Source organism: Rhinopithecus bieti, unplaced genomic scaffold, assembly GCF_001698545.2.
Source record: "Rhinopithecus bieti isolate Rb0 unplaced genomic scaffold, ASM169854v2 scaffold_3734, whole genome shotgun sequence".
NCBI classification, from domain to species: domain Eukaryota; kingdom Metazoa; phylum Chordata; class Mammalia; order Primates; family Cercopithecidae; genus Rhinopithecus; species Rhinopithecus bieti.
Window position 1 is genome coordinate 3,961,317 of NW_016804423.1, and position 27,773 is coordinate 3,989,089.

The 27,773-nt window shown below is 45.9% G+C and overlaps 1 long non-coding RNA gene across 3 annotated transcripts; it reads right to left on the reverse strand.

The window, feature by feature from the left end:
* Positions 1–343: 343 nt before the first annotated feature.
* On the reverse strand, positions 344–25,757 carry LOC108527039 (uncharacterized). Of its 3 annotated transcripts, XR_001884670.1 has the most exons (5): positions 25,722–25,757; positions 23,852–24,000; positions 5,070–5,183; positions 1,162–1,285; positions 344–489 (listed from the first exon to the last, which is right to left on the reverse strand). It is a non-coding gene; the product is annotated as an uncharacterized LOC108527039 (long non-coding RNA). The 3 variants fall into 3 exon arrangements; XR_001884668.1 differs by lacking the exon at positions 1,162–1,285; XR_001884669.1 differs by lacking the exons at positions 1,162–1,285; positions 25,722–25,757 and adding an exon at positions 24,821–25,043.
* Between the last annotated feature and the right edge of the window lie 2,016 nt (positions 25,758–27,773).

Here is a 27,773-nt window from a genome sequence, read left to right on the forward strand (position 1 = left end):
CTCATCGCATCCTAGAGGTGACTTTATAGGTGGGAAAAGAGAAGAGAACAACTGGGAAGAACAGCTTTTTCTGGAAGCAGTCCCTGAGCCTGTGCAACCTCCTGTTGCCTTGAGCCAGGAGGAGGTGGGCCCCGCCACATGGGGCGGGCTGAACAAGGGCTCCTGTCACTGCCAGAGGAGCGCACGAGAGGGGCAGCTCTCAGGGTCCATGGATGGATTTCAGGGCATTTAAAGTAATTTTAAACTGTTGTTTTATTAATATCAAGTGGCATTTTAATATGACTGAAACCATTAGTGAAAAGGTACCATGCTTATAATTGATCACAAAATCACTTGTGTGGGCTGTTTCATGTCTTAATTCTTCTCCCGGACAAGCTTGTCGTGGTCTGTTCCTCTTTGTCTCTCCCACTTAACTTCAACAAAGGAAGCTGAGGTGGTCTTCTCCCCTGGAAGTCCTCTCTGTACCCCCAACTCCTGGCTAGACTCAGCCTTGGAGTGGAAAAAATATCTGTTAAATTGGACTGAATAAACATCAAAAATCAGACATAAGTCATAATCAAAAAAAAATAATAATACCGGGTGTGGTAGCTCATGCCTATAATCCCAGCACTTTGGGAGGCTGAGGTGGGAGGATCACTAGAGCCCAGGAGTTGGAGGCTGTAGTGAGCTATGATCGTGCCACTGCACTCTAGCATGGACAACAGAGTGAGATCTCACCTCAAAAAATTAATCAATTAATTAAATTAAAAATAATCTAGTAAAACAGTGAAGAATCAGTTTCAGAATGTAAAAGGATTATGTTAAAAAGTATTAAGAGACTAAGTGGTTCTAAGCATACATGTAAAAGTAGACTCCATAAAGGAGCAAAGAGACATTGAAGGAAAAATTTAATTGCCTAAATTATATTTATAAACAAACACACACTGGAGGAGTAATGACAGATGACAGTATAATAACACATGAAGAATGCTTACAGAGCAATAAAAGACAGATATATTAGTAGGAAAATGAGGAAAGGACAGGAACAGCTAATACACAAAAAGCATAGAAAATAAATATCCTATAAGCCTATGGAAAACATTATTTCTCACAAATAATCAAACAAATGAAATGAAAATAGTTTATCTTCCCCAAATGAGGTAGCAAATATCAGACAATTACTTGCATGTTGTTGGCGAGAGGGCAATTCATGCCCAGGGAATGTGTACCTCACATGACCTTTCAGAGAACAGTTTGGCAGTATCTCTAAAGTCTGGCTCATGACATCCACTTCTAGGAACTTATCCTAAGGAGTTACATAGATGTTTACTCAGATTTGTCTATTGTTATCTCATTAAGATTATTCAAGTCTGTGAGAAGTTGAAAACAACCTATATATTCATCCATAAAATATGTTAAACATAAACGATGGTACCTCCGTAAGATGAAGACTGTAACAATTTTAGAAAATCTATATTTTAATCCTTATAAACAGTTATTTATTTGTATGGGAAATATTAATCATATGAGTAATAAAAGGCAGATTACAAAACTGTGTACAGCATGATTCTATTTTTAGGTAGAAATTCTGTACACCTATGCAAAGTATTAACGATCGTCTTATCTGTGTAGGTAGGCTTATGAATGCTTTCATCTTCTACTTGGACTTTACTGTATTTTCACTTTTAACTTATAAATAGATAAACACTATTACTTACAAACAGTTCAGAACTATTATTAAAAATTAAGCTGTGATAGTGTAGTTGTAAATGAAATAGTAAGTAAAGTTACTGTATTTTAATGAAATTTAAGGAGGTGACTGAACTAATATTGAAAATATCCAAAAACACTTTTGTTGACACACTAATGAGCACGTAGTTTTTGCAGAGCAGCTTCATAGGGTGTGCAGTGGTCAGATTCAACTCCCACATTCTCCGGAATGAACAGTGGCCTGGCTTGAAACCTCCCCCTGCCATTCTTTCACCTCTCCGCAGAAGACACGATTATCAGGTGATTTAGAGCTCTGCCAATTTGGATAGTTTTGAGTAAAGATTATTCTCTTTGCTTACATTATTCAGATGATTGATTAACTTCAAATTCTAACATAATTATCTCTCGACTACTTAATCTTCTAGAATGGGGTCTCTCAACGGATGACCTTTCAGCTGGAGAATTCTGTCTGGGGCCGTCCTGTGCACTGGCAGGCGCTCAGCAGCCTCCCTGGCCTCTATTTGATGCCAGGAGCCCTTCCGCACTCATTATGGCAACCAAAGATGCTTGCAGACATTGCCAAAGGTGTCTGGAGGGGCAAAATCACCCCCAGTTAAGAACCACTGCTCTAAAAGAAGCATTGTTTTTCACAATTAGAGAAGCAGACTTGTCCATTTCTTTACCTAATTTGCACTCCATTTTCAAAATCACTCCTAATTTTGTAATACTTTTATGTTTAGACATTTAATACATGAAATATTACATCAGTAGAATCAGATGGAGAGCTCCATGACCTCTTTGATAGAATATTATTAAGAAATAAGTTTCAGCCTGCAATTATAAAATGGGGTAAAATTATTCACTCATGGTATCCAAAATGAATTTTTTTTTCTTGGTAAAAAGTATTCCAACTAAATTTTAAAATGATGACCTGGGTTTTTTGTTTTTTGTTTGTTTGTTTTTGTTTTTGTTTTTTTGAGATGGAGTCTCACTCTGTCACCCAGGCTGGAGTGTGGTGGCACAATCTTGGCTCACTGCAACCTTTGCCTCCCAGGTTCAAGGTATCCTCCTGCCTCGGCCTCCTGAGTAGCTGGGACTACAGGCGTGTGCCACCATGCTAGGCTAATTTTTTTTGTATTTTTGTTTTCAGTAGAGATGGGGTTTCACTCTGTTGGCCAGGCTGGTCTTGAACTCCTGACCTCAGGTGGACAACTTGGGTTTCTATACAGCCCAGAGGAACATCTCCTACTCTTGGACTGAACATGAACTGCAGCTGAAACAGTGTTCCTTTTCTCCAGGCGAAAGAATGGTTGAAAGAAGAACCTGAGAGTTGAGTAGTGAGGCTCTGACAGGCAGCTAAGGACATTTCTGGTGGTGAGCACAAAAGTGCCCAAGGCAGGAATCAGAGAAACATCCTTAAGAGATACCAGATTATTCTTTTCTGTCAAGGTAACCCTGCTCTGGTTTTATTCCTGTCCACCCAATAACTTCGCAGCAGTCAGTGCATGTGGAAAGGCCCTGTTGCACTCTTGGTTCCCGCCTGGGAACACGCTCCTTTGCGGTGTGATGGTTTACCCTGGGTTTTGTTTTAATCGTTATCTTACTCTGTTTGTGTCTCTCTCTGACTTGTAGGTTTTAACATGTGCTGACTTAAAGGAAGACAACAGGCTGTAGACAAGGGGTTGCAGGCTCCAGTGCTCGAAGGCCCAGGGAGGTTGGGAAGTGAGGGGAGCAGCCGGGGCAGTTGGGAGGGCTTGTGGGGGCAGCTCTGGGGACTGTGGAATTCATGCACGAGTGTGCATTCCATATCGACAGATGGCCCTATTTTTAAAGACAAGTCAGAAATTCATATTTTATGTGAACTTTTCCTATTTTTAAATGTGCCTCACCAATTTAAAAGAGATTTAAAACATTTTGTAGCTTGAACACATTTCTGCAAGCCAGGCGCAGACCCCACACCGGGTCAGAGGACCATCTGTTCATTAGGAAGCCTGCGTGGAACCTGTTTCCACACCTAGTAATAACCCTTCAGATGGAAACACTTTGCAGTTAGATGTGGTGAGCATCTTGCCAAACCCCACTTCTGAAAATTCCGTAAACTCTTCCTACCTCCCTAAAGATGCTTGGTGTGGAGCTCAGCAGCCTGTCTGGCAGACGAGATAATCAACTCGAGGAAGGCTCTGCGCGCAGGTCTCCTGGGCTGAAACAGCGCTGTGGATGGAACGCCCAGGGGCTCTGGGACTGGAGGGATCAGGGCGGATTTTTTTGCAGGTGCATGCTAGGGTTCTTTATCTTCGTGTGATAGGAAATGGAAGAAGAAATGGAGAGCAGCTCTGATAACAGGCAGGAAGCCAAGGAAATGCTGCAGCTCAGATGGGATGTTTGCAGGTCTCACTCCTCTCCTTACCTCTTTGCATTTGGAATTCCCAGAGACACTCTGCAAGGACTAGCATTGATATCTCGGTGGGGTGATAATTGATATTCTTTTTCTTTTTTTTTTTTTTGAGACGGAGTCTCGCTCTGTCGCCCAGGCTGGTGCAGTGGCTGGATCTCAGCTCACTGCAAGCTCCGCCTCCCGGGTTCACGCCATTCTCCTGCCTCAGCCTCCCGAGTAGCTGGGACTACAGGCGCCCGCCACCTCGCCCGGCTAGTTTTTTTTTTTGTATTTTTTTAGTAGAGACGGGGTTTCACCATGTTAGCCAGGATGGTCTCGATCTCCTGACCTTGTGATCCGCCCGTCTCGGCCTCCCAAAGTGCTGGGATTACAGGCTTGAGCCACCGCGCCTGGCCGATTATTGATATTCATATGCAAACCTGGAGATCTTCAGAGAAGGAAACGAGTACATAAAATCATCCACAGCTTGGAGCTTGGACGCGGATCAGCGCCAGACCTTGGCTGAGATGCACAGAACTGCGTTTAGGCTGCATTGGTGGTGAAGTGCCTCCATGTCCCGCCAAATCGCAGCTGCACTCTTTACCCTGAGGTAATTTTTGACTGAAATGTGTGATCTTAACCAATTCTATTCAGTTTCATGTAACTTACCTTTGTCCATAAATGGTGGTAGAAAAGCTCCCCAAATATGATTTTATAAAAGCTTCTGAATATCTGACCTATTACATTTAGAAATAGAGTCACATTCTAAGACACTGGGGACTAAGGACTTCAACATGTGAATTGGAGAGGATGCAATTCAACCCGTAAAGATGGTATAATTATTATTGGCATAGAAGAGAAACCTAATCCTTGCCCCATTGATCAGTCGCTCCAAAAAATTTTTGGAGCAGTGACAATTTGTAATTTTTTAAAACTTTCCTAGCAACCCATCACAAAACACTCCTGCAGGGCAGTTTGACCTATCAACAAAACTAATTAAAATTACCTGTGTTTTAGAAAATTAGCAGTGCTTATTTGAGATGCCTTGGAGACAGGAATCACTCCAGCTCACCATGGAAATCCCACTGGGTATCACTGGCCTGGAAATAGCTTAACGTTTCTGAGCAAGAAAACAGACATGAACATTAGGTTTACACAGATTTCTTGAGGCTGCACCTTTGGAGAGACTTGTATCTATCTAGGTCTAGAGAGAATTAAAATAGAAAGGAGCTGAGACAGCCACGGGGCCCCTGTGATCTGGACAGTGCTGTGACTCCCATCTAGACAGCCCTAGGCAACGGTGTCCATACAGAGGAGAGACCCAAGGCTTGGGTCATCCATGAGTGATTGGCCTTTCTGGTTTGGATCAAAAGCTGTAAGCACTGCTGCATCTAGGAGATGTTCAGGCTGAAGTCTGACCTCCTGGGCCTCTCCCTGCACCCACAGCTGTCTGGTTGCACACTCTACAGATTCAGGTATTTGACCTTCAGAAATGAAGGTGCAAGACAGTGGTGGAGACTGTGAGCTGACTCCTCACATCCATTTACCCACATGGAGCCGCATAAGCCAGTGGTTTTGGGCCCTGTGTATGTGCGTGTGTGTGTGTGTGTGTGTTTGAGAACTTATGTATTCCTAGGATCTTTTATTTTAAGATAACCAAAGAAAGATGATTCCTTACCTGTTTCTCATCACCAACCTGTTGACAATCCCTGACATTTTACCCTAGGTAATTGCTTCTTTGCTAATTTTCCCTATCTTCCTAGAAAGGACAGTTCATTCACTCATTTGTCAAGTATTTATTGAGGTTTTCTGTATGCAAAGCATTATGACAGAAACTATGGATGTGAAAAAGGTGATTAAGTCATAGACCCTGCTTTTAATGAATTGATAATCTCCTAAAGGAAGTTACCCAAAAGACTATGAATACAAGCAAAAATGTACACCTGCAGAAAAAGGTATGTTCTGCAGTTGTGTAAGATTCTACAAATATCAATTAGATTGAGGTAGCCGATAGCGTTGTCCAGATCTCCCATGTCCTCACTGACCGTTCATCTAATTGATCAACCAATTACTATGAAAGAGATGTGAAAATCTCCAACTATAAGTGTGAGTTCATCTATTTCTTCCTTTAATTTTTTCAATGTTTGCCTCGTGTATTTGGAAAGTCTTCTTAAGCATCTGCACATTTATGACGGTCATGTCTTCTTGATAAGTGACTTTCACTGGTACGAAACATCTCTATGTCGGACATTACTCATCGTCTTGTGGTCTATTATCTGAGCCACTGCAGATTTCTAACACCATCCGCAGGGTAGATCTGTTAATGTCTTGTCACTATCAACCTAGTCATGTTACTATACCTGCAATGTATGTATTGCAGACAGTGTGGACTTCGATTGGGTGTTGGAAGCACCACTATGGGAATTTGGAAAATTGAAATTAGAGACCCTTTGATGAAAAGGCGGCATTTCAAGTCACTGGGATAGATGGGCTTGTGGTGGGTTGGAGAGTGCAGGAAGAGAAGTATTACAGGAAGGGCCCTGGGGAGGTCCCAATATGTAAGAGACGGGCGAATGCAAGGAATGCCACTGAAATCAGGGAGGCAAGAACTTCAAGAAGAAAGAAGCAGCTGATGGTGTAAAATACACACAAGAGTTTTGGTAGAATGAGGACTGGGGAAAAGTCAGTTTTGACACAGCTCATTGTTCCTAGTCTATTATCTGAGCCACTCCAGATTTCTGATAACATCCATATAGTCTATCTTTTAATATCTTTTAATTGTTCTACTAAGCTCCTTCTGCATTTTTACATGATTGCTATAAAGTTAGCAATATCAGTTTGTAATTTCCTACTGTCTACTTAGTTATTATTGTGCCACCTTATGTAAAATATAAAACAACTTTGCCATCACATATTTTTATTTATTTCTGGCAGTCATCCTCTGGCCATGAGATAAGTCAGCCTTGGATGACATTAACCTCACAAGCAGAGGGAGAAATAGGTCCATCAGGGTCTACAGTAACCTAATGGAACTGCTGAACCAACCTGAACTAAGTCTAGACATTTTTTTTTTTTAAGACAGGATCTCTCTCTGGGACTACAGGCACACGCCACCACACCCCGCTAATTTTTGTATTTTTTGTAGAGATGGGCTTTCACCATGTTGCCCAGGCTGGTCTCAGACTCCTGGGCTCTAGCAATCTGTCCACCTCGGCCACCCAAAGTGCTGGGATTACAGGCGTGAGCTACCCCATCCAGCCAGTTTAGACTTCTTGTTGGTAAGATCATAAATCTCTTATTGCTTAAACCACTTACAGTCAGGGTTTTTCACGAATTGCAGCCAAAGCTGCTGTAACGGACAGAAGCAGCCTCCTCTTCAGTGCGAAGTCACTCAGTACTGAGAATTCTAGACGCGCTAACTCAGACACAGCAGAGTGACGGGAAGGGCACATCACAGGGAAAGTGCTGGGAAGGCAGGGCATGGAGGGGCAGGCCACTGTGCTCACAGCGACCCCCTTCTACCTAGGACTCTTAGCACTTTGTTCATAACGTTTAAGCATAACAGTGTTTTTTCAGAGTATAAGATACTCTTTTTCACCCTTTTTGCTCTAAGTAGTTCAAGAGAAAATAGGCAACTTTTGCCCTGTAACACTTCGCTTCACGCGATTTTGGAAGACAGCAGGGTATAAACAAGCCTTGTCCTATTTAGTCTTTGTCCTAAAAGTCAAAGGTGGACCAGGCACGGTGGCTCATGCCTGTAACCCCAGCACTTTGGGAGGCCAAGGCGGGCAGATCACTTGAGTCCAGGAGTTTGAGACCAGCCTGGCCAACATGGCGAAACCCTGTCTCTACTAAAAATACAAAATTAGCTGGGCATGGTGGTGGGTGCCTGTAATCCCAGCTACTTGGGAGGCTGAGGCAGGAGAATTTCTTGAACCTGGGAGGCAGAGGTTGCAGTGAGCTGAGATCGTGCCACTGCACTCTAGCCTGGGTGACAAGGCAAGACTCCGTCTAAAAAAAAAAAAGCCACAGGTGAATGATCTTGACTTATTTCTTCTGATGCTGAGCTCATCTGCTGTCTTGTCTGTGAGCATGTGGTCTGTAAGGTAAGTAAATACACCATCTTGTCTTATATCTCACTACCCTTCACCAGCCCATGTTAAAAGCAAGGCATACTCTCTCCTCTTCCTCACTTGTCAGTCATGCCTAAACTCCATGATGTGTGACTTCTAATGCACCATGGAATGGAAACCACACTCTTTAAGAGCACTAATCACTTCTCAATTCGCCAATCCAACTGGCTTCTCTTCCCAGTCCTCATTCTGCTTAAACCCTTCTCCATATTTTACACCATCAGCCTCTCCTTTCTTCTCAACGTTCTCTCCTCCCTGATTTCCATGACATTCCCTGCAGTCGCCCATCTCTTAAATGTTGGGACCTCCCCTGGGTCCTTCCTATAATAGTTTTCTTTCTGCACTCCCCACATCCCATAAGCCCATCTTTCCCAGTGACTTGAAATATGAATACCACCTTTTCATCAAGGGGTCTCTCATTTCAATTTTCCAAATTCCCATCATGGAGTTTCTCAACTCCCAATCAAGCATCTTCATCTGCTTACCCTGAGAGACTTCAAGCATAATGTGTCCCAAGCTGAATGTTTGTCTGGGGAAACATTATCTACTCCCTCTCTTGCTCTCCCTCCCACATCTGTTTTTCCTCCCCAGTTCCCTCTCCTCTCACCTACTTGTCCAAACCTGAAATTCATAACTATAAATTTCTACTCTCTTTAGTCCCCAAATCCACCTGCTCACTGAGGCCTTTTGATTGTGTTTATGATATTGTCCCACACTTTGCATCCTTGGTTGTGGGGCACATGGGGACCTGGGTTGGGCTCCAGGAGAGGAGAGTTAAGCCCCAGAGGTTGGGGCAGCGGCACAGCTGTCTCTCTCCACAGTGGCCAAGAGACTCGGCCCCTAGGATGAGAAGGAATCACATCTGTGCCCAATCCAGGTGGAATTTGTCATCTGAGGCTGCCTTTCCACCAAGGGGCTCAGAAGCGGCCGGGGTCTGTCACCTGAGGGTGTGGTTGAACACTGAACATCCTGGGATCAGTCCCTGTTTGCCTGGACACCTAAATGGCTGAATCCATTCAGAGTCCAGGTTCACAGGGGAAGTGAGGCTGTGGCTGGGACCCATCCAGCCCAGTGTTAGGCACTCAGCAAACAAGAGGAGGGGCTGGCACCAGTGCAGTTCATCAGGCTCTAGCATCAGTGCCCTTTCCTCTAAAGAAAGGTCACATGCAACTCACCCTCAGCAGATAAGACAGGCCCTGAGGATGAAATGGGTGTGGAGCACGCGCCCCCTCAGGAATCTGACCCGCTCTGACACAGAACAGGTGGTCAGTGAGTGCATGCTAAAGGCAGGACTGAGGGCGGTGTCCTACCCTGCCAATGTGCCTGCAGCCAAACAGTCTCTCCTCTAGTTTCCAGAACTTTCCAGTAAAATATACATGAACCTCCACAGACGCGCACAGTGGTGAAAGTGTTCTGTTACATGACTGCACAGTCAGCAATGTTCATGACTGTATACATCTGTTGAAACTAATCAATTTATGTTCTTAAAGTTGGTATGTGTATGTAAATGATATATCAGTCAAATTGATCCCCCCCAGAATAAAAGAGCCTGGTGTTTATGACATTAGGAAGCTGAAAAGAAGTAAACATTATAATACTTTTAATTAGCAACAGTAAAAACAGGGAAAAAATGTCTTAGTGGCTATAAACAAATATGTCTGAGTGGTCATGAAGTGTGGGATTCACACCCTATCTCCCTTCCTTCCATTCCATGTTCAAATGACAGTATTGAACGTATTGAAAGTATTGTCACCTAAATCTTGACCAAGTCCGCCCCCTTTGGTATCTCCGCTGTGGCTTCCCTGTGGAGACACGACCCCCTGCGTGGCCTCATTTGGTCCCTCTCTGTTGTGCTGCTCTCCAGCGCACCATTCCATGCCCTGAGTGTGTAGCGTCTGGAGGATGTGCATGTCTCTGGAGCTTCTGTGCTCATCATGGATGACAGCACAGAGTCCATGTCACGTGAAGACCCACGTTCAGCCTCTTCCTGCCCTCCAGGTCCATCCTCTGCACACGTCCTCCCCTGGGGAAAACCCTGAGGCTCTGGGGCCAGATGGCCGGGCAGTGAACCACCTTGTGGGCTCTTTTCCTCATCTTCAAAACGGGTACTATGGTAATAAGTGACAGCAGCAACAACAAGAAGAAAAACATATCAGGGTTTCGAGAGGGCCACGTGAATTGATATGAGCATGTTCAATTTACAACAGTGTCTGTATATTCTATGAGTTCAATATTGTGGGCCAGTGTTGTTCCTTATGATTTCTTGCCTCACAGTTTAAATTTCAGCAATTATAGAAATACCTGTTTGGTCCAGCACACACATACACGCACACATACACACCACGCATATACACACCATGCACATACACACCTCACACACACCACACACACATATACACCATGCACATGGACACACACACATGCACATACACCACATACACATGCACACACATACACCACATATACACACACACACCACACACATACACATACCATATACACATCATTGCACATAGATACACATGCCACATATTAACCGACATACGTGCTGTACACCATGCAACCACATATTACACACGTATGCAGCATACACATGCACAATACACACATACACATCATGTGCATCAGACACACACATGCACCACATACACGTGTACACATGGCAGCTATTGTATACAACACATAGCAGCACACACACAAAACATACACCATGAAACATGCACACACCGATACACATCATGTGCATACGACACATGGGCCCATACGCCACATACGTGTGTACACATGCACCAATATACACCACATATGCAGCATGCCAACCACAACAGCATACCCCTAGCCTCACCTCTGCTCCTCTGTCCCCTGGCCAGATACTGCCCCCTTGGCTGCCTGAGTCCTGGCCACCCATAGCTCAGGACTCCTTCACAAGTTGCTCCTCTGCCTCTCTCCGAGCTGAGTTAGGGACCCCTTTGCGCTCCAGGAATAACGTGAGTTATTCACACACTGGATAAAATGATGCATGTTGATGGAATCCTGGCACTTGGACAGGGGTGTGCATGCAGGTCCTGGAGACGCAGGGGCACAGACTGGGTCCTCTGCAGGGGGCCCCCTCCATGAACAAACGTGGGCTCTGTTACACTCCCGGGGCCCCCCAGCACTCCTTGCATCTACAACTGCAGCCAGGCCAGACTCAGTAGGGCCCGCGAGGAGGGGCCATGCCAAAGGGACCACGTGACTCTTCCCATCTGCACAATGGGAGCGGGGAATCCACGTAGGGGTGGACAGTGAGGGCGTGGGGTGATGGTGGGTGATGCTGGGCCAGGCTGAACCCATGAGTGTGTGCTCACTATGTGGCGACTGCAGACTCCGCGTTCTAGTTTAAGCCAGAAAGGGCTAAGGGGCTTGCTTGCCTAAAACATGGGCCTAGGGGTGCCCCATCCTAAATGAAGTCAGCATGTGACCTGCCTTGGGATGCTCTGGAAGAAGCTGCAGCTCACAGCAGTGAGGGGAGAGGATGCTGTGAAAGAAGCTGCAGCTCACAGCAGTGAGGGGAGAGTGGACCAGCAGAGAGGATTGCCACGCAAGACCTGCTCATCCTGGGAGAGTCTGGAAACCCTACGTGACTGTGAGAGCAAACCTGGGAGGGGATCTGCACCCTTGAAGAACCCTTCTCTGCAGGCCAGGCCTCACAGTCAGAGCCACAGCCACCGCCGGAAAGCTAAAGGCAGCGAGAGTCATCAGAACCTGGTGTCAGGGTGAGGTGGTGCCCACAGGCACAGCAGAGGCCAAGCAGCAGCCAGAAGAGGGTGGCTCCCAGGGCCCCATGGCCTTGGCTGGTGATGGTGGTGTTCCTAGGAGGGAAATGGAGGGAAGCCTACTCAATTCCTTCTTGACCTGCATAAACAGAGGAGTTCTAGGCCAAGTGAATGAAAGCCTAATCTGAATCATAAAAGCAGAGTGTTGCTGCCCCTAAATCAATTCCCAGACTTGAGCCAGCAGATAGACCCAGAGGCCTCGAAAGAAGAAGCCTGAGGAAGTACCCCGCTCTGCTGCCCAGAGTTTATACGGTTACTCTTTCTCTCAGACTCCCCCAAAGGGACAGCTTTCACCCACGTCACTGTGCATGGGAAAGGAAATAATCAGAACTTTCCAGGACTATCGGACTCTGGTTCTGAACTGACTCTGATTCCAGAAGACTTGAAATGTCTGTGGCCCCCAATCAGAGTAGGGGCTTATGGAGGTCAGGTGGTCAGTGGAGTCTTAGCTCAAGTCTGTCTCCCAGTGGGCCCAGTAGGTCCCCATCCTGGGGCTCCTTCCCTGGGTCTGGGGAGCATAAGTGAAACAGACACACTCAGCAGCCGACAGAACCCCTTCTTACCCCTGGCTGTTCCCAGCATAACATAGTACACAAACTATGCCTCAAAAGCACTGTGGAATAGAAGAGGAATCTAAAGAGTAATGATACTATTGAACATGGTATGAGCACCAGAGGTCTGCTCACTGGGTTTGTATTGGCAGCTGGTGGTGTGGTTCTGACCACTGGCCATGGCTCTGGCCTGTCCTGCTGTCCTGCTCTTGCTCAAGGGGACTACGTGCAACAGGGGCACCTCCGGGCCTCTGCAGACTTGGTTCCGGTGGGACAGCTGTCCCGTCATAAGCTGCAGCTGTCGCAGCTGCTCTCACTCCCACATCCCTGGCACATGACCCTTCCATTCATGTTTTAGGATTCTTCACTAAGACCCCGAATAGCCCCTGGTCAACTTAGGTCACCTTAGAACAGCTGATGCACTTTCTTCCTCAAGTATGTGTTGAGAGAAGATTCGGAGACATTACTTCATTGGTGCTTCTGTTTTCTCTATTTACTGGGTCTCTTTGTTTTGATGTGGGGGTGTCACCCCGTATTTTTAGAACAAAGTCCACATGACAATGACTCACCCCTTTTAAGGTCCCCTTGTGGCAGCACAGGGCTCAGCCATCTTTCACTTCATCTCACTACCTTAAAAGTAAGCAGAAGTTTGAAACTGAAAGATGGTGAGTATAACAGTTTATTTGCTATTTCCTTCTTGGTCCATAAAATGGAAACCAGTGCATTGAATCTCCTCACTTGTCCAATCACCTGTATTTATGCAACTTCATTTCATATTAAATATGAAATAAATGATCCAAGATGCCCCCAGATGATTCTATAGTCAAATTCAGAAATTATCTTGCTGACTCTTGCATTACAATAAACTGAAGACCAGGAAGCAGTGAATTGCCTCAGATTACATGAAATATGACATAATATTATTAAGGCACTTAGTTTAAACGAGAAATAGAAAAGAAAAGTGAGAACTGAAAAGGGAAGTGCAAGGCACAATGGGAGTAAAACATGGGCCAGTGAGGGCACAGCCAGGCCGCCTCGCCCACCCTCTAGTCCACAGCCCCACAGGCTGGGCCACCTCACCCACGGCCTTGTCCACAGCTCTGGCTCCGCACCCAGCATGCAGTCGATCCTCAATCAGGACTCGTTAAATTATCACTTAGTAAACAGACAGCAGAGCACAAGCCCAGCCACCACTTTGGTTGCTTTTGTTCATGAATTCACTGTACATCAAATAGAAAATAAAATCTATTATCTATCTACAAGAAAATACTAATTCATTGTCAAAAGTTGGTTGTAAACATAGAAATGAGGTGAGAAAATGCAAAGTATGGCATGATGAATCTAAGCTCTGTGTCTATATCGTCTCTACTTTGTTATTTAAAATATGAGTTTCACCATTTTGGGAGGCCAAGGTGGGTGGATCACCTGAGGTTGGGAGTTCAAGACCAGCCTGACCAACATGAAGAAACCCTATCTCTACTAAAAATACAAAAAACAATTAGCTGGGTGTGGTGGCAGGCACCTGTAATCCCAGCTCTTCAGGAGGCTTAGGCAGGAGAATCGCTTGAACCTGGGAAGCGGAGGTTGCAGTGAGCCGAGATTGCACCATTGCATTCCAGCCTGGGCAACAAGAGCAAAACTCTGTCCCAAAAGAAAAAAAGAGTTTCTGAAAAGTCTTCAGCTTTCTCTCTTTCTTAGGAATATGATTTGTGCTTCACAATATGTACAGTTAGGGAGATCCAGGTAAACATGCTGATGCTGGAACGAGATTGAGCCTCAGAAAAGTGGAGTCCTGTGGTTCTCTCTCTTCATCAGAAAAAGAGGACAGTGTATTTATCTTTAAAATCAATAAGTTCCTAATAAAATTGAGAGGACTGAGGGTCTTTTTCTTTCCCTTTAGATAAAATTAATTTTAAGGTTCTTTCTAGAATGGCAAAGTGATTGTAGGGGAACAGACTGGCTCCCACGTGAGTCGGGGAGGACAGTAGACAGGGACCAGGCAGTGCCCTGGGGGAAGTCAGGATGCAGAGAGTCACTCCCTGAAAACCTGGAAAGAGGATCTAGGGCAGAGCTCCTGTGGGCTAGCTCTGCTACCATGGGCTAGCTCCGGCACTGTGGGCTAGCTCTGGCATCTTGCCCCCTCAGCTTGCTCCATGCACACTCTCAAACTGCAGAAGGCACAGCTAGCCTGGTGGGAGAGATGGCGTGTTACTCTACATGAAGAGTAGTAGTGATAAGTCCACATGCAGCAATGTCCAGTCCATAAAAAGGATATACATGTCCATCAGCGAGCACATCCTTGTCAAAACACTTTCAGCAGAAGTAGAAATGATGTAGGTGTAGGGACATCCTCCACAATATCAGCTCCTAGAGTCATCATGGAGAAATGTCATTAAATGCCACCTACAGAAATATGATAGAAAACAGCTATGGGTCTGTAAGCAAATCGACCAGCCCCATGTAAACTTAAGCCTAAGTATTCCAGGGAAAGCAACTGCAGAAAATCCTTTCGAAAGAAAGAAGGCTTCACCACACAGCCCTGGGGTTTGTCTACCCTCTTCGCCTCCCTCTTGGGGAACTCTCACCAGTGAGGGCCCTGCCGCATGTGGAGGACCTGGGACTTGAATGGCCTCATTCCTTAAGCTGTGTTCTCTTCTCATGTTTCCCATTCCACTTGGTCTCTGTGTTTTTTTGTTGTTGTTGTTGTTTGTTTGTTTGTTTGTTTTGCCAGATGGAGTCTCGCTCTGTTGGCCAGGCTGGAGTGTAGTGGCGTGATCTTGGCTCACTGCAACCACCACCTCCCAGGTTCAAGCAATTCTACCGCTCAGCCTCCTGAGTAGCTAGGACTACAGGTGTGCACCACCACGTCTGGCTAATTTTTGTATTTTTAGTAGTAATGGGATTTCTCCATGTTGGCCAGGCTGGTCTTGAACTACTGACCTCAGGTGATCCGCCTGCCTCAGCCTCCCAAAGTGCTGGGATTGCAGGCATGAGCCACCGTGCCCGGCCCTCTGTGAGTAGTTTCACCCATACGTGGCCTTAAGAGTCATCTCTCTGCAACTGACTCCCAGCCCCATGTCCCCCTGGGGACAACACTGCAGCATCCCGGTGTTTGCAAGTTTAATGACTGCAGGTGCATAATGTGCGTAGAATAATGCTGCCCAGTCTAGTCCACAGTCAAGTTCAGCTGACCTCGGTGCCATGACGTGGGCTTCCAGAGCAAAAGGGTCCGTGTGGAATTACTGGGTGCCAGGCCAGCCATGGGCAAGGATGACACGATGTTTGGAGCCAGCCACCATACACATTTCTAAGGCAGAGTTGCATCAGAATTCTCACCAATTTTGATAAAGTTGGCAATTTTAAGTACAATTCTATGGAACAAGTAGAGTTGCAGTTTGTCTCGGTCTCTGCACCTGACTTCAGACTCGTGGGTTGCTGCATCTTGGTTGACACAGCTGTCCCTTCCACTTCTGCAGAGGCTGTGAGGACCCGGAGCTTCTCCACATCTTCTTGTGACATCAAGCTGCCCAAGGGGACGAGGCTGGGCTGCCTGGTTCTTTGACCCAAAGAGCACCGGTGATGAAGGGACCATGAGAGAAACTGAACTCGCTTTGGTCCTGTCCCCCGGAGATAGAGGCGGACGGGCGGGATTACAGGGGTGCGCATGCATGTGTGTGCGTGTGTGTGCAGATGTGTGCGTTTTGTGCGCACCTGTTTGTGTGTGTGGAGTAGGGGTGGTAGGATGCAAAGAGGCCGAGGTTGTGGGAAAACCAAAGGACACTCAGGGGAGGGGTTTTGGAGCTGGGGCGGGGCCACACCAGCACTGACCTCTAACTGCACATTTGACCAGACCTGCCCTTGGCGTGCCGCCAGCCATCCGGTTCAGAATTGGGGTGCGCAGTGGCGAAGGGGGGGATTCCTGAGCAATTTAATTATGCCTGGGGTGCCCTCTGGTGGCTCACCTTTTATTCTGACTCCAAGTTCCAGGAACTTGGAAACTCACTCACTTACAATACTGGGGCAGTTTGGGGGGACTTGGACATTTGTTGTGGCTATGAATGAATGAAGCCTCTAACAAGATGCCACTCACTGGAAACAACCTACAGAGGAAGCAAACAGATTTCTGTCTGCAACGATGGGAACTGGGGAAGCAAAATGTGTTCAGTTTGCTAAACATTCCTCAGCCAGCCTGGGTTATAAAACAAGGTCACAGTCCTTTTGTTATTAAAGTAAGGGTGACCCTGAGCTCTCATCTCTCGATTTTGGAAATGTCTGACTTTCGTCCTCAGGGTCTACCTTCTGCAATATGTCCAGACACCTCAGGCCAAAAAATCAGTCTCCTGGATAAAAACCAGGAAACGTCATCACACATCAGAGGCCTCATTCTCATGGTCATTGCTCTGTCAGGTCGTCTGTCCTGCTGTGCAGGAGCCCTTAAAGACCAGGCACCTCTCTGCCCACTCAGGCCATGAGCAAGGTCACTACAGGGCCCTCCGAGAGCAAGGGAGGCTGTCTCCTAACAGCTTCCATGATGCCAGGGCTCACAGTGGCCCAGCTCTTCTTCATGTATCTATGCAGTTCATGTGTGTGTGCACACATGCATGCATGTGCAAACACATGCACCCACTCACACACATGCATGTATGCACACACAGGCATATGCACTCACTCACACACATGCATGCATGCACACATAGACATATGCACCCACTCACATGCATGTATGCACACACAGGCATATGCACACATATTCACACACAGGCATATCCACACACATTCACACACACACCCCTACATCTCTCTTGCCCACAAGAAGAAATTAAGGGAAGAGCAAAGAGAGAATGTTTGAGAATTTCTGACAGAGAGGGGTTGCATCTCTTCCCTGTCTACCCCTTTTGCCTTCAGGAGGTCTCTGCCTGGTGAGAAGCCAGGAGGGTGGGGACTAGTGCAGCTGGCAGACAGCTGGTCAGTGCTGCTGGAGCACTTGTTTTGAAAATGTAAGTTTTTCCCAGGACATTTGAAGAATTAGAAAACATTTTGAGCATAATCCAAGATTTGCATTTGTTTCTGTGTGATTTCATCCACTAGAAGTACTAGGTGAAAGTGGGAATACAAAACACACACGTGCTTGGATCTCAAGCGTTCGCCAGCCCCCTTAGCCCACTGCAGGTGTTATAAGCCACCCCACCCTGTCTGTGTTACAACCGACAGGGTCAGGACACACTACCCACACACTGGGGCACCTTGCACACTGGATATTTCAAGTTGAATGTTTTCAGGTGACAGATGCAGGAAGGATTTTCTGACCTTCCCCAGAAGCAAGTCATGAGACTGTCATGTAGAGGGGCCCTCCCTATATCTAGAGGGACACCAAGGGGAATCTGGAGGAACATTCTTTGCTTTCCACAGTTTGCTACACTCAGCACATACTTTTTTAGTCCCATCACATTTTCCCATGACTTCCCACTCTTCACCAAAGCTAGGATCTTCAGTTACCTATGAAGGCTCATGAGTCATGTAAAACTTACATGAAACCAGCGTATCTGCTTTTCTCTTGGCAATCTGTCTTTTGTTACAGGGGCCCAGCTGATGAACCTAAGATGGTCAGAAGAAACAGGTATTTTTCTTCCCCCACACAGCTTTCCATGTGATAGCCTGTAACTGCCCCCACACTTCACAATGGTCACAGGCAGCCACTCCAACCGGCCACTTCCACAGGAAAACATCAGGGCTTTTTCATGGTAAAATGGTATTTTTTCTCTAGTTCTTATGTATTTCTTAACCATTTAATGTGTTTAAAGCTGTTCATGGTTTTTATTGGGCTCATTTTATTCCATTTATTTATTTATTACGCGAATAAGTTTTTTTTTTTGTGGTGATTTCTTAGATTTCGGTGCAGCCATCACCCGAGCAGTGTGCACTGTGCCCAGTGTGTCGTCTTTTATCCCTTACTCTCTTCCTACCTCTTCCCCTGAGCCCCCAAAGTCCATTGTATCATTCTTAGGCCTTTGCATCCTCAGAGCTTCGTTCCCACTTATGAGTGAGAATATATGATGTTTGGTTTTTTATTCCTGAGTTACTTCACTTAGAATAATGGTCTCCAATACCATCCAGGTTGCTGCAAATGCCATTATTTCGTTCCTTTCTGTGGCTGAGGAGTATTCCATGTTATACATATACCATATTTTCTATATCCACTCGTTGATTGATGGGTATTTCGGCTGGTTCCATATTTTTGCAATTACGAATTGTGCTGCTATAAACACGCATGTGCAAGTATCTTTTTTGTATAATGACTTCTTTTCCTCCGGGTAGATACTCAGGAGTAAGATTGCTGGATCAAATGGTAGATCTACTTGTAGTTCTTTAAGGAATCTCCACACTGTTTTCCATAGTGGTTTTACTAGTTTACATTCCCACCAACAGTGTATAATTGTTCCCTTTTACATCCACACCCGCATCTATTTTTTAAAATTTTTTGATTATATCCATTCTTGCAGGAGTACGATGGTGTCACATTGTGGTTTTTATTTGCATTTCTCTGATAATTAGTGGTGTTGAGCATTTTTTCACATATTTGCTGGTCATTTTTATATCTTCTTTTGAGGATTGTCTATTCACATCCTTTAGCCCACTTTTTGATGGGATTTTGTTTTTTCTTGCTAATTTGTTCGAGTTCCTTGTAGATTCTGGATATTAGTCCCTGTCAGAAATACAGATTGCAAACATATTTTTCCACTCTGGGGGTTGTTTGTTTACTCTGCTGATTATTTCTTTTCTGTGCAGAAGCTTTTAGTTTAATTAAGTCCCATCTATTTATCTTTGTTTTGTTGCATTTGCTTTTTGGTTCTTTGTCATAAAGTCTTTACCTAAGTCAATGTCTAGAAGAGTTTTTTCAGTGTTATCTTCTAGAATTTTTATGGTTTCAGGTCTTAGATTTAAGTCTTTGATTCATCTTGAGTTGATTTTTATATAACGTGAGAGATGAGGATCCAGTTTCATTCTCCTACATGTGGCATTATTTTGGCACCATTTGTTGAATAGGGTGTCCTTTCCCTACTTTATGTTTTTGTTTGTTTTGTTGAAGATCAGTTAGCTGCAAGTATTTGGCTTTATTTCTGTGTTCTCTATTCTGTTCCTTCCTTCTATATGCTTATTTTTACACCAGTACCATGCTGTTTTGGTGACTATACCCTTATAGTATAATTTGAAGTCAGGTAATGTAATGCCTCCAGATTTGTTCTTTTTGCTTAGTCTTGCTTTAGCTGTGTAGGCTCTTTTTTGGTTCTATATAAATTTTAGGATTTTTTTCTAGTTCTGTGAAGAATGATGGTGGTATTTTGATGGAAATTGCATTGAGTTTGCAGATTGCTTTTGGTAGTGTGGTCATTTTCACAGCATTGATTCTACACATCCATGAGCATGGGATGTGTTTCCATTTGTTTGTGTCATCTATGATTGCTTTCAGCAGTGTTTTGTAGTTTTCTTTGTAGAAGTCTTTCACCTCCTTGATTAGGTATATTGCAAAGTATTTTGTTTGTAGCTATTGTAAAAGGGGTTGAGTTCTTGATTTAATTCTCAGCTTGGTTGCTATTGGTGAATAGCAGAGCTACTGACCTAAAGCTTTACTGAATTCATTTACCAGTTCTAGGGCTTTTTGGATGAGTCTTTAAGGTTTTCTAGGTATACAATCATGTCATCAGCAAACAGTGAGAGTTTCACTTCCGCTTTACTGATTTGGATGCCATTTATTTCTTTCTCTTGTCTGATTGCTCTGGCTAGGACTTCCAGTACTATGTTGAAGAGTAAGATCTTATCTCAGAAACAAATAAGTAAGTGAAGTAGCAAGAGCTACATCTATCTGTATATATAATAAACTCCTGAAATATTACATTGAGTGGGGGGAAACCATTGTAGAATGACATACACAGTGTGACATCATTTATTTAAAAAACTTTTAATGTAAAAAATACTATATATCAGTGGTTGGCAAATTACTGCCTGAGGGCCAAATGCAACCTGTGCCTGTTTCTTCTGTAAATAAAGTTTTATTGGAACATAGCTGCACACAGTCATTTGTTTCTATATTGTCTGTGGTTGCTTTTCACACACAGCAGCGGAGTTGAGTTATGACAGAGGCTACATGCCTGCAAAGCCTAAAATATTCATGATCTGATCCTTTACAGAAAAAACTTGCTGACTCCTGTTATATATTATTTATGGATATATATACACACACACATACATATATGTGCTATAAAACATAAAAGCAAAAATTTGCTTGGGATTAATACACCCAGACTTCAGAATAGTAGCCGTGTCTGAGAGAGAGGAAGGGAAGAATATTGGGTCCAGAGAAGGGCACTTTAAGGGGTTCCAGCTGTGTGCAGTATTTTTTTATTTAAAGGAATATCTTAAGTAAACATGGTAAAATATTGATTTGCTTAGATGGGTAACGAGTACACAGTTATTCATTATGTCCTGTGTACTTTCCAGTGTTTTAAAAATATTTTATAATAATGAGTATTGAGAGGCAAAAAGACAAACGTGGTTGATCTAAGGGTCTGATGAGGCCCAGTGTCCACGCTGTGTCTTAGTGGCCAAATCAGGGTGCAGTGTGCATGTCTACTGCGCAGTGTTTGTGGAGAAAGAGGGAGGGAATCCCTCCTTAGAGGAAGAATAACTGTTTAAACCTTTTCGTGTTTGGGGGAATTTTTTTTGCATGTGAATGTACTCATATAAATTAAATGTGAAAAAGAATGACTAGGAACGTAGCACTTAATCTCCTCTTGGCCACACGTTATTTTCAGACTTGTCACACCATCTCTGGGTGCTGGCCATCACCAGCCACAATAACACCATGTGGCTGTGTCAGTCAGTCAGTCAACCGGCATTTGTCAAGTGTCTGCATATCCAGGCTTACATGCTACTGCACCCTTTATTTATGGAAAAATGCATCACAAATCTCATCTCAGAGAACATAGTCATGAAGCAAGAATGTGTCATGCAGACTTGGAAACCCTGTTCCCATTTGCTAGTAATGCCGAAGTTCTAATCCAAGTGAGGAAGTGTATATCCCAGCTTGTGTGCGGGTGCCTGGATTCTGTTGCTGGTCATGTGGGGCCTGACTCAGAGGGGAAGGCCATGGTGTGAGTGCCCTGGGAATACAGCTCACCTCTCAGAGAAGCCAGGTGGGCTCTTAAATTAGAAAGGCTGGCTGGGTTCATCCTCACCCTGGAACCAAATAAAAGTGGCAGCATTCACTCACTGTCCCCAGCCTGCAAGTGGCTGCCCTAGTCTTCTGGTCACTTTAGCATAGAGCTTGCCCCTATAAGGCACCTCCTTGAACTGCATTGACCCCACAGGCCTACCATACTTGCACTTGTGAGGTTGGGTCACAACTAGTCTGTACCCCACAGTTTAGAGCAGGCGGCGGTCACAGCTCCATCTCTCCCCAAGGTTTATAGCAGGTGGTGGTCACTGCTCCCTTTCTCCCAGGCTTTAGGGCAGGCGGTGGTCATGCTCCGTCTCTCCCAGGGGCTTAGAGCAGGCAGTGGTCACTGTTCCATCTCTCCCCAAGGTTTACAGCGGGCGGCAATCACGGCTTCATCTTGCCCCAGGCTTTAGAGCAGGCGATGGTCATGGCTTCATCTCTCCCCGGAGTTTAGAGCGGGCGGCAATCATAGCTTCATCTCTCCCTGGGGTTTAGAGCAGGCAGTAATCACGGCTTCATCTCTCCCCGGGGTTTAGAGCAGGTGGTGGTCACTGCTCCATCTCTTTTGGGGCTTAGGGCAGGCAGCGGTTCACAGCTCCATCTCTCCCTGGGGTTTAGAGCAGATGGTGGTCACTGCTCCACTCCTCCCCACAGTTTAGAGCAGGCAGTGGTGGTCACTGCCTCGTGGTCCATCTCTCCTCGTTGGTAGGGCTTTGCAGGCTGCAGGCTGCCTGTTGTCTGGTTCAGCAGAAGTGCACTGGGCTTGATGCCAAGCAACCCTGTTGAGGGGGAAGCTCTGCCCCATCTCTGCTCACTCTGTTTTCCTAAAGATCAAGTTGCCCTACTTTTATTTCTAATTGAGTCAATTAGAAAACCAACGTGTTTTTCTAGTTGTCTGGATGACCAAGTAGGGTACCTAAGAAGCGAATCTATAAGTAATAAGTATCTAAAGTTGTGCTTTATAGACGATCTTTTGAGTGACCTGTTTATTACTCTAAATAATGAATCAGATACTGGTTTCCCCTGTAGAAACATCCATCCTATCCTAAACAAAATGGAACTCCTGACTATATTCCTGGTCTCCTACCCACTTGGGGATGTAACTCAAGTGTGCCAGGCCTCTGAGCCCAAGCTAAGCCATTATATCCCCTGTGACCTGCACATATACATTCACATGGCCGGAAGCAACTGAAGAACCACGAAAGAAGTGAAAATAGCCAGTTGCTACCTTAACTAATGATATCCCACTATTGTGATTTGTTCCTGCCCCACCCTAACCAATCAATTGACCGTGTGACATTCCTTCTCCTGGATAATGAGTCTCAGGAGCTCCCCACAGAGCACCTTGTGACCCCCGCCCCTGCCTGCAAGAGAAAAACCTCTTTTAACTGTAATTTTCCACTACCTATCCAAATCCTATAAAACTGCCCCACCCCATCTCCCTTTGCTGACTCCTTTCTCGGACTCAGTCCGCCTGCGCCTAGGTGATTAAAAAGCTTCATTGCTCACACAAACCCTGTTTGGTGTTCTCTTCACATGGACATGCATAACAAAGTGTGGGTGACTCTAACAATATTTATGTAATCAACTTCTGGCTAAATCCCTTCCTTAAAGATTTGAATCTTGGTCTAGAACATCACTCTGGAATGTCGTATTTATTGTATCATGTAAATGTCCAATTTAACATCCTATAACCCCACAGCGTGTTGGGTACACATGCGGCACAAGTTACCCCATACTCTGAATAAGAAATGGGTCAGGAAGAATGCTAGCTTTGTCCTTGCAGATTTTTGCAATTATTCCTCGTCCATAATGCGTATGTGTAGGGAAACTAGCAGGATGTAGAAATGAATAAAAAGAGAAAACATCTTTTTTCCTTGCTTTATATGACCAGCAATCAGTGCCACTGATGTAGCAAGTGCCATGTAAACATCAGTTATTTTATTCATGTCAATGATCCTGTGTGCTAGAAATTACCTCATTTTATTCATGGGGTGACAGAGGCGCAGAGAGATTAAATAATGTGCTGGTGTCTTACATCTTTTGCAGGTACCAGAGCCAGGATTTAAACTCACCCAGAGCCTGTGCTTTTCACTGTGTGCTGCAAAGCCCAGACACAGCAGTCCACTCTCCTCCAGGTCCCTCACTGCATCTTCCATTCTTCTGGGCAAGGCCTGAGAGCAGAGGCCCTGAAGCCCAGGGCCCAGGCTCCTCAGGGAAGCTTCTGGTGTAAATAAAAAATAAAATGCTAAGCCCCCTAACCATCTGAATGAACCCCTCTTCTTGGAATGCCAAGGGCATTCCAAAGTTAATCTGAAAAACAAGTTCAGGCTATGATGGGAAACAGGGATTGGACATGCCTCAATATACCTTCCTCCCTGTTGGAATTCAGGCACAGCTGACCAGCAATAACATCAACGCAGACTTTAAGTCTGATAAGAAGCATTTACAATCTATTCTCTGTGAAGCCTGCTACCTGGAGGCTTCATCTGCATGACAAAACCTTGTGCTCCGTAATCTCTTATTATAACCCAGACACTCCCTTCTATTGATTCCAGGTCTTTAGATAAAAACTCTTTCAACCAATCGCCAATCAGAAATTCTTTGAGTCTATCTGTGACCTGGAAGCCCCTGCTTCAAGTTGTCCCACCTTTCCTGACCCAACCAATGTATACCTTACAAGTATTGATTGATGTCTTAAGTCTCCCTAAAATGTATAAAACCAAGGTGTAGCCCGACTACCTTGGGCACACTTTCTCATGACCTCCTGGGGCTGTGTCACGAGTCATTTGTCCCTCATATTTGTTAAGAATAAACCTCTTCAAATATTTTACAGAGCTTGACTCTTTTCATCCACACTGTGCAAAGAGAACAAGACAGGGATGGGAGATTTTGGTTCCACCTGGGTGGCCAAGGCTCCTGGTTTTCTAACCACATGAAGGATCAAGCTGGCATGGCCCGTCACAGCACCCACATCCTCCTGCCTTCAGGAAGCTGCTCCTTTTCTTTCGGGGCTAAGCAGGGACCCAAACCCCTTTTCTCACTGTCCTGGAGGCTCCAGGTCCTGGTCACATTCCTGTTCTCAGCCTTGAAACATGGAGGGCTCATCTCATCTTCTTAGAAAGTAAAACATGTGGCAGCCTCAGTAAGTCCATGCAGTTTTCTTCAGGGCAGCCTACATGGCAGTCCTGGCATGGTCTCCTCTACCTCAAAGCAGGAAAGAGACTCTCATGGGTAAGAGAAAGCCCATGGCAGAAACGCAAAGGAGGCCACCTAGCTGAGAAGGAGAAAACACTCTGATTCTTCCAGATGAGTCTGCAGTGGCAGAAAACAAAGCCGGGGTGGCTTCCCCGCTACAGTGCTTAGTTCTCAGCGGGGATCTGCTGCTCACTGATTTCTAACATCACCTTCCAGTTACATCATGGAAAACAGGAAGAGGAAAAACAGGAAAGGAAGAACAAAATGCACTGAAGCAAGAAGTAGGAAGAAAGAATAGAATGAAGCATTTAAGCAGAGAGGAAGAGAAAAATAGCAATCACAGAAAGAACCACGGAGTTTATAAAACAGGCTGCATGAAAATTGTTTATCAAAACTGTCCAGGACTTTTTGTTAAAAATAAACATAAAGCAATTAGCTAGTCACAGAAAGACAAGTACTGTGGAACTCCACTCATTGTTAGAGTCGGTGGCTAGGCAGACATGAGCAGGGCAGGAGAGGGCCCACCCCACCGGGAATGTCTAGAGACCATCAGGTGATACTCAGGCGGTGGTTCAACTGTTTCTCTAAAATAGTAATTGGTTGCAGTCCCGCCAGGGAAAGGTGGTCTCCCAATAGCTGGAAAACACCTGAAACTGATCAGCAGCTTTCTATAAGATCTCGGGAGTGGGGCGAGGTGGCTTAGGCATGTGCACTAAGAGGCAAAATGGAGTTTAACTGGTGTCTTACCTTCCTCCAGAAACACGAGACTGGTAAGGGCAGAATACTTCAAGTGAGCATGTGCACAACTTCAGTAAACACACTGCGCATGCGGCCCCCCTCCCAAGCGCTGGCAGGTCACTGCGCATGCGGACAGCCCACCCCAAGGGAAGATCAAGTGAGGGAAAACCGAAACCCTGAACCATGCCAATGTATCAAACCCAGGGTAGGGGGGTTGGACTCCGCACTTGGATCTCTCAAGTCACCCACTTCATCGTCTTCCAAGTGTACTTTACTTCCCTTAATTCCTGCTCTAAAGCTTTTTAATAATCTCTCAGTCCTGCTCTCTGTTCCTGCAGAGAATCTCTCTGTTCCTGCAGACCCTACGGATTCCCTGCTGCTAACAGTATTCGCCCCTGGATTAATCAAATTCAGAGAGGCAGAAAGTGGAATGGTGGATGCCAGGGGCTGGGGAGGGCAATGGGGAGTGAATGGTTATTTAAGGGGGACAGAGTTCGGTTTTGCAAGATGAAAACGTTCTATTGATTCTGCAAAATGTGAATACACCTAAATGCCTAAAAATGGTTAAAATGGTAATTGTTATGTGTCTTTTGCCACAATTTAAAAACATAAAAAAGAAGAATGAGTAAATAAACGTATAACGCGTTCTTCAGGTCCACAGACAGCGGCGTGACCTTGGCCTCTGTGCCTACCTTTGCAGGACAGAGCCCGTTCGGTGTTTCTGGTTCTGTGCTGCGTAGAGAACTTGGCACCCGAGTCCTATCCACAGAAGAGGAGCTTTCTGAAGGCTCCCGGAGAGAACGCTGGGGAGTCAAGGCCAGTCCCAGCACAGCAGCTGGGGCCAGCTTGGAGACAGGGACTGTTTTATTCGATGGAAAGCGAACTTAGTATCCAAGGGGAAGAGCCCTTGCAGGCGCAGGAAGGGAGGCCGCTCTCCCCGGGGCCCGCGGGGTCAGAGGCGGAGCTTCTGCGGGAGCTCAGAGGGGCCCCAGACAACCCCCCGCACCCCCTCCACAGGCTCTGGGGCAGGCGGTCCTCGTGGGAGACCTGTCCACAGTGTTGCCGGTTAAGAAGTCAGGGCTAGGGGACAGGCCCGACGCGGTGGCTCACGCCTGTAATCCCAGCACTTCGGGAGGCCGAGGCGGGCGAATAACGAGGTCAGAAGATCGAGACCATCCTGGCTAACACGGTGAAATCCCGTCTCTGCTAAAAATACAAAAAATTAGCCGGGCGTGGTGGCGGCGCCTGTAGTCCCAGCTCCTCGGGAGGCTGAGGCAAGGGGATCGCTTGAACCCGCGAGGCAGAGGTTGCAGTGAGCAGAGATGGCGCCACTCACTTCAGCCTGGCGACAGAGCGGGACTCCGTCTCAAAAAAAGAAAGAGAAAAAAAAAGTCAAGGACAGAGGGAAAAGCACACTGTGCCTTTAAACCAGGGCGACCTTCATCCCCACACGAAGGACTCGGCCTTGGTCCCCTTGGGTGAAAGCTGCCGCTGCTGAGCGCCCGGGTGAGATCCGGGTTCGCGGGCTGACCCAGCGTTAGGAGGTGCCGGGCTGATCACTACCTGCAAAGCTGCTGAGGTCGGAGCTCGGACACTGGGAACGCAGCATGGAGCCTGGCCGCCGGCCGTGAACAAAGGGGTGTGCAGGGGACCCAGGTTCACAGCGCAGGTGCGCGGCTCCCCGGCGGCTCTGCCGTCCTAGCCCACGCGGTCCCGGGGCAGCTGCTTTGCGCCGAGTCCCAGAGACGCGGCTGCGGGTCCTGACAGCGCTGCCGCCCGTGAGAGGCAGTGGACCTGCCCTCCAGGGCGGGGAACAGGAGGACTCTGATACCATGAGAACCCAGAGAGTTCCATGTCCGAGGAGGTACCCGGAATGTTCTCAAACCTGCAGTTATGACAGCTCCGTATCATGTACTAGACGAAATTATTACAGCTCCAACCTCTTTTTTACGTTTTCTATTAAATTTTAATACCGGTTTCTCGCGCCTATGAGCAAAAAGACAAGTGTTACAGCTAGCAATCATTTGTGCAATTTCATTGATTGGTTCCACCGCTGCTCTT